The sequence below is a fragment of the Agelaius tricolor genome, unplaced genomic scaffold (genome assembly GCF_023055355.1).
Source record: "Agelaius tricolor isolate 1412-34295 unplaced genomic scaffold, bAgeTri1.0.p SCAF_99, whole genome shotgun sequence".
In the NCBI taxonomy this organism is placed as follows: domain Eukaryota; kingdom Metazoa; phylum Chordata; class Aves; order Passeriformes; family Icteridae; genus Agelaius; species Agelaius tricolor.
Genome location: NW_027269359.1, coordinates 484 through 11,003, shown reverse-complemented (window position 1 = coordinate 11,003; position 10,520 = coordinate 484). Strand labels below are relative to the sequence as shown.

The 10,520-nt window shown below is 59.8% G+C and overlaps 1 pseudogene; it reads right to left on the bottom strand.

The window, feature by feature from the left end:
* Positions 1-4,008: 4,008 nt before the first annotated feature.
* LOC139585980 (neuroligin-2-like) lies at positions 4,009-10,077 on the bottom strand (annotated as a pseudogene).
* Between the last annotated feature and the right edge of the window lie 443 nt (positions 10,078-10,520).

The window sequence follows — 10,520 nt, the reverse complement described above, 5'->3', positions numbered from 1 at the left end:
GAGTTTTCGGGGTCTTTAGGGGGATTTTGGAGTTTTTGGGGCTTTTTCGGGGAAAATTTGGGGCTTTTCAAGGATTTTTGGGGGGATTTTCAGGAAGGGTTTTGGGGGGGTTTTAGGGGTTTTTGGGGATGTTTTTGGGGGATTTTTTTGGGGATTTTTGGGGGGATTTTCAGGAAGGGTTTTGGGGTTTTTTTCGGGTTTTTTTTGGAGAGTTTGGGTTTTTTGGGGGGGCTTTAGGAGGTTTGGGGGGGGTTTACGTTTTTTGCGGATTCTCAGGGGTTTTTTGGGGTATTTTTGGGGGAGTTTTGGGGTTTTTGGGTGGTTTTGGGGAAGGTTGAGGGACTTTGGGGTGAGGATTGGGGGTTTTGGGGATTTCAGGCTTTTGGGGTTTTTTGAGGTTTTTTTTGGGGTTTTTTTGGGGTTTTTGGGGCCCTTTTGGGGAGTTCGGGTTTTTTTGGATTTTTGGGGGGAGGTTTTTGGAAGGTTTGGGGGGTTTTGGGGTGGTTTTGGGGGTATTTGGGGATTTTGGGTTTTTTTGGGGGGGAGTTGGGGTTTTTTGGGAGGAGTTTGGATTTTTTGAGGTTTTTTTGGGGGGAGGATTGGAGGTTTTTTGGAGGGGTTGAGTTTTTGGGGTTTTTTGGAGGGGTTTGAGGTAATTTTGGGGGGTTTGGGGTTATTTTAAGGGTGTTTTGGGATGTTTTGAGGTTTTTAGGATTTTTTCAGGGAGGTTTTGGGGCTTTTGGGGGAAGTTTAAAAAAATTTCTGGAAAATGAATTTCAAGTGGGTTTGAGGCGAAATTTTGGGGGAATTTAGGGGAGTTTTGGGTGGTTTAGGCAGGTTTAAGGATTTTGGGGGGAGTTTTAGGGTTTAAAAAAGGAATTTTAGGCAGAATTTCAATGGCTTTAAAGAGGATTTGGGGGAGTTCAGGGGGAATTGGAAATTTTGAGGAAATCAGGGGATTTGGGGGGAATTTGAGGAAAATTTGTGGAGATTTTTGGGAGAAATTTGGGGGAATTTTGGGGGGAAATTTGGGGATTTAGGGGGAGTTCGGGGAAAGTTTTGGGGAAAATTTAAAGGAAAATTTGGGGAAAATTTGAGGAAATTTGGGGAAAATTTGGGGAAAATTTGAGGAAGTTTTGGGGAAAATTTAAAGGAAAATTTGGGGAAAATTTGAGGAAGTTTTGGGGAAAATTTGAGGAAAATTTGAGGAAAATTTGGAAGAAGTTTCGGGGAAATCTGAGGAAAAATTTGGGGAGATTTTGAGGAAAATTCGAGGAAAATTTGGGTGAAATTTGGGGCAATTTGGGGAGGGGTCTCCCGGTGGGGGGAGGGGCGCGGAGGGTGGGGGTGGGGTCGCTCGCGGATCACGTGACTCGCACCCGGCGGGGGGTGGGGGAGGGGTCGCGCCCCGCGCGGTTCCTGCGGTGGGGGAGGGGCGCCCCCTCCCCTCCCCTCCCCCCCCCTTCCTCCCCCCTCGACCCAAACCGGGCCCCGCGGGTGGGGGAGGGGTCCGCGCGCGGGTGGGGGGAGGGGTCGGGGGTTGGGGGTTGGGGGTCCCCGATCGGCGCGCGCGGGGGTGGGGGAGGGGCGGGCGGGGGGTGGTGGGGGAGGGGTCGCGTCCGGCGCGCGCGGGGCGGGGGGAGGGGCGGGCGCGGCTCCTGGGGTGGGGGAGGGGCGGGTCCGGTCCCGGTTCCGCTCCCGGGGGGGTCCCGCGGGCGGCGGTGGGGGAGGGGCGGGGGGCGCGCGGCCGCCGCGGTCCCGCCGAGGGGGGCGGGTGGGGGGAGGGGCGTGGGAAAAGCCGGAGCGGGGGGAGGGGCGTGGGAGGGAGGGGGCGGGGGCGTGCGGGGGGGGGGAGGGGCCCGCGCAGGCGCGGAGGGGGCGGCGCGCAGGCGCCGTGGGGGGGGCGGGGGAGGGGCGTGGGCGAGGCCCCGCCCCCCGCGCGGGTTCCCACGCACGTCCCCAGAGCGCCCCTCCCCCACCCCCGCACGGAACCGAGCGGAAAGGACCGGAATAAACCGGAATAAACCGGAATAAACCGGAATAAAACGGTATGGATCGGTATGGACCAGAATAAACCAGTATAAACCAGTATGGGCCGGTATAAACCAGTATAAACCAATATAAACCAGTATGGACCAGTATAAACCAGTATGGACCGGTATGGATCACTATAGACCAGTATAAACCAGTATGGACCAGTTCAGACCAGTGTGGGAGAGTTCAGACCAGTTCAGACCAGTTCGGAGCCTGGATCTGAGCATCCCAGTATGGACCAGTCCCTCCCAGTTCCCTCCCAGTTTATCCCAGTCCCTCCCAGTTCCATCCCAGACCATTCCCAGTTTGATCCAAGTTCCCCCCCACTCCATCCCATTTTGCCCCAGTTTATCCCAGTTTGTCCCCAGTTCCCTCCCGGTCCCTCCCAGTTTATCCCAGTTTGCCCCAGTACAATCCCAGTCCATCCCAGTCCCTCCCAGTTCCCCCCAGTCCCTCCCATTCCCCCCTCCCCTCTCAGCCAATGGGATCTCCCCATTCCCAGCCCCGCCCTCCCTCCCCGCGCATGCGCAGTTCACTCTCCGTCACTTCCGGGTTCCGGTTTTTTGTTTTTTATCTGGAATTTTTTTTTCTTTTTTTTTTTTTTCCTTTTTTTTTAATTAAAAACGCCCGCGGGGCCGCCCCTCCCCCCCGCCCCTCCCCCCGCCCCCGCCTCCCCCCCTCCCCCCCCCCACGCTGGGGGGGTCCCGCCCGCCCCCTCCCCCACCCCCGCCCCTCCCCCCGCGGCCCCCCCGGGAATAAAAATAGAAGCTCTGGGGTGGGGGAGGGGCGAGGGGAGCTGGGGGGGGGGAGGGAGGGGGAGGTGGGGGAGGGGCGTCTCCATGGCAACCTGGGCGGGGTCACAGTGATGGCGCCGCGGCAACGGGGGCGGTCTCCGTGGCAACCGGTGACGTCAGGGGGGGAGTGACGTCGCCATGGCAACCGGAGACGTCACAAGACGCAGTCGTCATGACGACCGATGACGTCACCAAACGGCGTCGATGTGTCAGTCGGTGACGTCATGGGGAGAGCAATGACGACACAGCGGTGACGTCACCACTGCGACTGGTGACGTCATACGGTGACGTCACCATGGCAGTTGGTGGCATCACGGGGTAACGGATGACGTCACAACACTGACGTCCCAGCGGCAAAGCGGTGACGTCATAGGGTGGCATTGACACAATTGGTGACGTCACAGAGCCACTGATGATGTCACAGCGGCGACGTCACAGTGTCAAGAGGTGACGTCATAGGGTGAGCTTGACACGACAACCAGTGACGTCATCGGGTGACGTCAACCAAGCGGATTGATGACGTCATAGGGCTACCCATGACGTCACAGTGGTTGCATAACCGTGGCAGCCAATGACATCACAAGGAGACGTCGCCATGGCAACCAGTGACGTCACAGGGCAATGTTACCGTAGCGAGCGGTGATGTCACAGGTAAACGAATGACATCACAATTGTGACGTCACAGCTGTGAGCAGTGATGTCACAGGGCACCATCACCACGGCGATCGATGACATCATACGGTCACCAATGACGTCACAGAGGGGCGATGTCACCGTGGCAACCAGTGACGTCACGAGATGACGTCACCATAGTAACCAGTGATGTCACAGGGTGGGGTTGCCATGGCAACCGATGACGTCATAAGATCACAAGTGACGTCACAGCAGCCACATCACCGTGTCGAGCAGTGACGTCACAGGGGGCGGGGTCACAACTTCCCGACGATGACGTCATCACCATTCCTCATCCCCTGTCTCCATGGTGACGCTCCGGGGTCAAAGGTCACGGCCATTTTTATGGGCATGGAGTGGGGGAGGGGCAGCGGTTGGGGTGGGGGAGGGGAAGGGGCCGGGCCGCCCCTCCCCCCACGTTTGGCACAAATTTCTCCATCCAAGAAAGCGGCAAAAAAACCCAGAAAAAAACAACAAAAAAAAAAAATCAAAAATTGGGAAAAAAATCGGGGGAGGGGGAGGGGCGGGGACCGGACCCCTCCCCCCCCCCGGGATTTGGCCTCGTTCTGGCCCGGCCAATCAGGATCATGCAGCTTTTTTGGGGCGGGGGAGGGGCTCCAAATCCCCTCCCCCACTGGGTCGGCCCCTCCCCCACCCCGAATTTTGGGGGGTGGGGCTGGGGGGAGGGGCGGGGGATGGGGGAGGGGCGAACCCCGCCCCCCCCCATGATTCCTGCTGGGGTGGGGGAGGGGCGGATTCCCATGCGGGTTTTTTTTATTTTTTGTGGGGTGGGGGGAGGGGGTCCCCAGGGTGGGGGAGGGGTCCCCATGCGGCTCAGCCCCGCCCCCACTGGGAGGGGGGAGGGGCGGGGGAACGAGTGTGCGGGGGTGGGGAGGAGGGGCTCCCCCATTTTTTGAGGGGGGGGAGGGGTTTCCCCCGCCCCCCCCCCCAATTTTTGATACGGGTGGGGGAGGGGCTCCGACCAGTCCTTCCTGGGGTGGGGGAGGGGCGCGCCCAAACTCTGGGGGGGGGGTGGGGCGGGGGGGAGGGGTCCCGCTGATGGGGGCTGGGCGGGGTTGGGGGCGGGGTTTCCCCCATCCCCTTTTGAGTCCATTCCAGGCCGGGGGGGGCGGGGGTTGGGGGGGCGGGGCCGCCTCGCCCCTCCCCCCCTATACGCGCGTGGTGGAGTGGGGGTGGGGCAGGGCGCTGTTGTGGCCGGGCGGGGGGGAAGGGCGCCCCGAAGGGGGGCAGGGCCGGGAGCCCCCCCGGCACCATGGTGATGGTGGTGGGGGGCGGGGGCAGCAGCGAGGGGGGGCGGGGCGGCGGCGCCCGAGGAGGAGGCGGAGCCTGGGGCGGCGGAAGGGGGCGGGGCGTGCGCGGCGTGGGGGGAGGGGCAGGTCGTCGGGCGCGCGGCGCAGGGCCAGGGTGTAATCGGGGGGGCCCGAGGGCGGCACCTCGGGGGGCTCCCCGCCCCCCATGGCCACGCCCATCATGACGCCCACCCCGCCCCCCACCGCCGGCAGCTTCAGCTGCAGCTGCACCAGCTCCTCCTCCGCCGCCAGCGCCCCGCCCCCGTGGTGCCCCCCCAGCAGGTCATTGGTGGCCACCACGCGGCCGGACGATGACGTGGGCGCCGGGGGCGGGCTCAGCCGCCGAGGCCCCACCCCCAGGGCCCCGCCCCGCAGCCCCTCCCCCACGGGGCGCTTGTCCCGCTTGTAGTAGAGCGCGGCGAAGGCCAGGATGTTGAGGAAGAGGAGGGACGCGCCCACGGCCACGGTGACGCTGAGCTCCGTGGAGTAGTCCCGGGAGTCCCCGGGGAAGGGCGCGAAGCGCCGGCGCCCGTCGCCCTCATCATCCTCATCCTCATCGCCCCCGGTGAATCCGCCGTGCTGCAGGGGCGTGGTCGGGGCGGGGCGGCGCGTGGGCGGGGGCGCGGCGCGGCGGCGGCGGCAGGCGCGTGGTGGTGGAGGAGGGCGGCAGCTGGTGCAGGTTGTGCAGGTGCGGCACCAGCTCCAGCCAGAACGCCACCTTGTTGGCGCGGTAGTGGTCGCGCACGCGCGGCTTGAGGCCGATGTGCAGGTAGCGCTTGTCCTTGCCGTCGAAGCGCGTCCACACCACCTCCTCGAAGCGGTTGGGCTTGGTGTGGATGAACTTGGTGTCCTGAGGCACCGGCTGGTTCGGGTCACTGCGGGCGGGAACAGGGGAGTGAGCAAATGGATGAGCAGGACTGGCCGGTCACACAACTGGGCACCCAACTGACCAATCACCCACCTGAGCGGTCACACAACTGACCACTCAATCACACAACTGACCGGGCACACAACTGGGCACCGAACTGACCAACTGACCACCCAACTGACCGGTCACACAACTGGGCACTGAACTGACCAACTGACCACCCAACTGACCGGTCACACAACTGACCACTCAATCACACAAGTGACCACTCAATCACACAACTGACCGGTCACACAACTGGGCACCGAACTGACCAGTCACACAACTGACCAGTCACACAACTGGGCACCGAACTGACCAACTGACCACCCAACTGACCGGTCTCACAACTGACCAGTCACACAACTGGGCACCCAACTGACCAATCACACAACTGACCAATCACACAACTGACCAATCACACAACTGGGCACCGAACTGACCAATCACACAACTGATCACTGAACGGACCAGTCACACAACTGACCAATCGCCCAACTGACCAATCACTCAACTGATTGCCAAACTGACCACTGAACACACCCAACTGACCACCCAACCCCTCAACTGACCACCAAACTGACCAATCAGCCAACTGACCAATCACCCAGCTGACCACCCAACTGGGCACTGAACACACCCAACTGAGCACCCAACCACTCAACTGACCACTCAAGTCACCATCCAACTGACCACTCAACTGACCACTCAACCACCCAACTGACCACCCAACTGACCACCCAACCACTCAACTGACCACCCAACTGAGCACCCAACTGACCACTCAACCGCCCAACTGACGACCCAACTGGCCATCCAACTGACCACCCAACTGACCGCCCAACTGACCACCCAACCACCCAACTGACCGCCCAGCTGGGCACTGAACACACCCAACTGACCACTCAAACACTCAACTGACCACTCAACTGACCCCTCAACCACCCAACTGACCACTCAACTGAGCACCCAACTGACCACTCAACCACTCAACTGACCACTTAACTGAGCACCCAACTGACCACTCAACCACTCAACTGACCACCCAACTGAGCACTCAACCGAGCACCCAACTGAGCACCCAACTGACCACTCAATCACCCAACTGACCACTCAACCACCCAACTGACCACCCAACCACCCAACTGACCACCCAACCACCCAACTGACCACCCAACCACCCAACTGACCACCCAACTGACCACCCAACTGACCACCCAACTGACAACCCAAATGACCACTCAATCACCCAACTGACCACTCAACTGACCACTCAACTGAGCACCCAACTGACCACTCAAACACTCAACTGACGACCCAACTGGCCATCCAACTGACCACCCAACTGACCGCCCAACTGACCACTCAACTGACCACTCAACCACCCAACTGACCACTCAACTGAGCACCCAACTGACCACTCAACCACTCAACTGACCCAACCACTGACCACCCAACTGACCACTCAACCACTCAACTGACCACCCAACTGACCACTCAACCACTCAACTGACCACCCAACTGACCGCCCAACTGACCCCTCACCCACCCCTCCCCTCGCCACCCACCCCGTCTTGGCGAAGTTGGTCCAGTAGGTCATCACCACGGCGCTGAGCATGACGTCGTTCTTGGAGAAGTTGCAGGGGAAGAGGTCGGTGGCCCCCACCATGGGCACCCCGAACACGTAGGGGATCTCGTCGCCGTGCGCCGCGTCCGCCCACTCGGGCCGCGCGTCCGTCTGGCAGTGGTGGTAGAAGGTGTAGAAGTACACGGGCGACTGGTACTCGGCGTGCAGCTTGGCCGTGGCCACCGCCGGCGCCACCCACTGGTGGTCGGTGAAGAGCGCCAGCAGCGTCTTCCTCCTCATCTCGCCGTTGTCCCGGTCCGCCCAGTCCGTGTACATGAACTTGATGGTCTCCGCAGGATGTCCTTGCCCTCGGGGTACCCGTAGAGGGTTGTCCACGAAGTTGGACACCGTGAAGTCGAAGTAGGAGGCCGAGATGCCGTCCTCGCCTCTCCAGCGAGTCCTCCACGAACTTCAGGCCCTCGCCCTGGTTGACGCCGATGAGGATGTCGTAGTTGAGGAACTCGCCCTGCTGCATCAGGATCTCGGGGTCGTCGGGCACCACGTCGCCGTCCACCACCGGCCCGAAGGCCACGTGGTAGCGGGCGGGCTGCACGTCCTGGTCCACCAGGGCGCGGAAGGGCTGGCGCCGCAGGCACTCGACGGCAGCGCCGGTGTCGGCGCGCTCACAGCCCACCTTGGCCGCCAGCAGCCGCGTGTACTTGAGGGGCTGGTAATTGACGGACCAGCTGGCGATGGCCGTGCCGCTCTGCGCGATGGCCTTCTGGAACAGGCCTGGGGGAAAAACCGGGGGGACGCGGGGTCAGAGCGGGCCTGGAATGGGGGCGCCACCGAGGCACCGGGAATGGGGCGGGGGGGTTGAGGTTTGGGGTCAGGGGAGGTGTTTGGGGATGGCCCCATCAGGGTTTGGGGTCATTGGGGTTGGGGTTCTATCAAGGTTTGGGGTCACGGGAGGTGTTTGGGGATGGCCCCATCAGGGTTTGGGGTCATTGGGGATGGGGTTTCACCAGGGTTTGGGGTCACGGGAGGTGTTTGGGGATGGCCCCATCAGGGTTTGGGGTCATGGGGATTGGGGTTCTACCAGGGTTTGGGGTCACGGGAGGTGTTTGGGGATGGTCCCATCAGGGTTTGGGGTCATTTGGGTTGGGGTTCCACCAGGGTTTGGGGTCATCAGGGACGTGGGGATGGGGTTCCACCAGGGTTTGGGGTCTTGGGGTTTGGGGTTCTATCAGGGTTTGGGGTCATCTGGGACGTGGGGATGGGGTCTCACCAAGGTTTGGGGTCATCAGGGTCATTGGGATTGGGTTTCACCAGGGTTGGGGGTCATTTGGGACGTGAGGATGGAGTTCCATCATGGTTTGGGGTCATGGGGATGGAGTTCTATCAAGGTTTGGGGTCATTTGGGACGTGGGGATGGGGTCTCACCAAGGTTTGGGGTCATCAGGGTCATTGGGATTGGGTTCCACCAGGGTTTGGGGTCTTGGGGATTGGGGTTCCATCAAGATTTGGGGTCATCAGGGTCATTGGGATTGGGGTTCCACCAGGGTTTGGGGTCATGGGGATTTTGATCTGTCCTTGATCTGTCCCTGAATTAATTCTGGGGCCGTTTTTGCAGGAATTTCCTGAATTAATCAATTTTGGGGCGTTTCTGCAGAAATTTCCTGAATTAATTTTGGGTCCATTTTTGCAGGAATTTCCTGAATTAAACAATTCTGGGGCCATTTTTGCAGAAATTTCCTGAATTAATTAATTCTGGGGCCGTTTTTTCAGAATTTCCTGAATTAATCAATTCTGGGGCCGTTTTTGCAGAATTTCCTGAATTAATTTTGGGCCGTTTTTGCAGGAATTTCCTGAATTAATTTTGGGGCCGTTTTTGCAGAAATTTCCTGAATTAATCAATTCTGGGGCCGTTTTTGCAGGAATTTCCTGAATTAATTCTGGGGCCGTTTCTGCAGAAATTTCCTGAATTAATCAATTCTGGGGCCGTTTTTGCAGAAATTTCCTGAATTAATCAATTCTGGGGCCGTTTTTGCAGGAATTTCCTGAATTAATCAATTCTGGGCCGTTTTTGCAGGAATTTCCTGAATTAATCAATTCTGGGGCCGTTTTTGCAGGAATTCCCTGAATTAAACAATTCTGGGGCCATTTTTTGCAGAAATTTCCTGAATTAATTAATTCTGGGGCCGCTTTTTGCAGGAATTTCCTGAATTAATCAATTCTGGGGCCGTTTTTGCAGAATTTCCTGAATTAATTTTGGGGCCGCTTTTTGCCGGAATTTCCTGAATTAATCAATTCTGGGGCCGTTTTTGCAGAATTTCCTGAATTAATTTTGGGGCCGTTTTTGCAGGAATTTCCTGAATTAATCAATTCTGGGGCCGTTTTTGCAGGAATTTCCTGAATGAATCAATTCTGGGGCCGTTTTTGCAGAGTTTCCCCCCCTCTTGGGGCGATTTTCGGGGCCGTCCTGTGGAACCCGGGGTGGTTTTGGGGCCGTTTCCGGCCGTTTCCGGTACCTTCCGAGTGGTGGGAGAGGATGAGGAGGCTGACGCAGGCGGCGCCGGCGCCGGAGCCGAAGATGGTGATGCGCTGGGGGTCGCCCCCAAAGTGCCCCACGTTCTCGTGGAGCCACCGCAGCGCCTGGATCTGGTCCAGGAGTCCATAATTGCCCTTGGCCGCCTGGTCCCCCGTGCTCAGGAACCCTGGGGACACCGCGGGGACGTTGGGGACGTCGTGGGGACATCGTGGGGATGTTGGGGACATCGTGGGGACACCGGGGGGATGTTGGGGACATCGTGGGGACATCGTGGGGACATCGTGGGGACATCGTGGGACACCACCAGGGACGTTGGGGACATCGTGGGGACACCGGGGAGATGTTGGGGACATCGTGGGGACACCGCGGGGACGTTGGGGACGTCGTGGGGACATTGTGGGGATGTTGGGGACATCGTGGGGACACCAGGGAGATGTTGGGGACATCGTGGGGACACCATGGGGACATCACCAGGGATGTTGGGGACATCGTGGGGACACCACGAGGACATTGGAGACACCAGCAGGAACGTTGGGGACATCGCGGGGGCACCGGGGGGAAACCATGGGGACACCGTGGGGACACCAGCAGGGACGTTGGGGACACCCTGGGGACATCGTGGGGACATCGCGGGGACACCACCAGGGATGTTGGGGACATCGTGGGGGACACCGGGGGGACACCA